This window comes from Etheostoma spectabile, unplaced genomic scaffold (genome assembly GCF_008692095.1).
Source record: "Etheostoma spectabile isolate EspeVRDwgs_2016 unplaced genomic scaffold, UIUC_Espe_1.0 scaffold333, whole genome shotgun sequence".
Lineage (NCBI taxonomy): Eukaryota > Metazoa > Chordata > Actinopteri > Perciformes > Percidae > Etheostoma > Etheostoma spectabile.
The window spans coordinates 352379-353192 of NW_022605586.1; the positions used below are offsets into that span (position 1 = coordinate 352379).

The 814-nt window shown below is 45.8% G+C and overlaps 1 protein-coding gene across 1 annotated transcript in view; it reads left to right on the forward strand.

The window, feature by feature from the left end:
- nek5 (NIMA related kinase 5) overlaps window positions 1-814 on the forward strand; it is a 202024-nt gene that overhangs the window by 150024 nt on the left and 51186 nt on the right. The gene's annotated exons all lie outside the window — the stretch shown is intronic.

Consider the following 814-nt stretch of genomic DNA (forward strand, 5'->3'; position numbering starts at 1 on the left):
AACTCATTGTCATGTTCAAGAAACCAATTTGAAATGATTTGAGCTTTGTAACATGGTGAACTATCCTGCTGGAAGTAGCCCTCAGAGGATGGGTACATGGTGGCCATAAAGTGATGGACATGGTCAGAATCAATGCTCAGGTAGGCCGTGGCATTGAAACGATGCCCAATTGGCACTAAGGGGCCTAAAGTGTGCCAAGAAAACATCCCCCACACCATTACACCACCACCACCAGCCTGCACAGTGGCAACAAGGCATGATGGGTCCATGTACTCATTCTGTTTATGCCCAATTCTGACTCTACCAGAATGTCTCAACAGAAATCGAGACTCATCAGACCAGGCAACATTTTTCCAGTCTTCAACTGTCCAATTTTGGTGAGCTCTTACAAATTGTAGCCTCTTTTTCCTATTTGTAGTGGAGATGAGTGGTACCTGGTGGGGTCTTCTGCTGTTGTAGCCCATCCGCCTCAAGGTTGTGCGTGTTGTGGCTTCACAAATGCTTTGCAGCATACCTCGGTTGTAACGAGTGGTTATTTCAGTCAAAGTTGCTCTTCTATCAGCTTGAATCAGTCGGCCCATTCTCCTCTGACCTCTAGCATCAACAAGGCATTTTTGGCCACAGGACTGCTGCATACTGGATGTTTTTCCCTTTTCTCATCATTCTTTGTAAACACTAGAAATGGTTGCGCGTGAAAATCCCAGTAATTGAGCAGATTGTGAAATACTCAGACCGGCCCGTCTGGCACCAACAACCATGCCATGCTCAGAATTGCTTAAATCCCCTTCTTTCCCATTCTGACATTCAGTTTGGA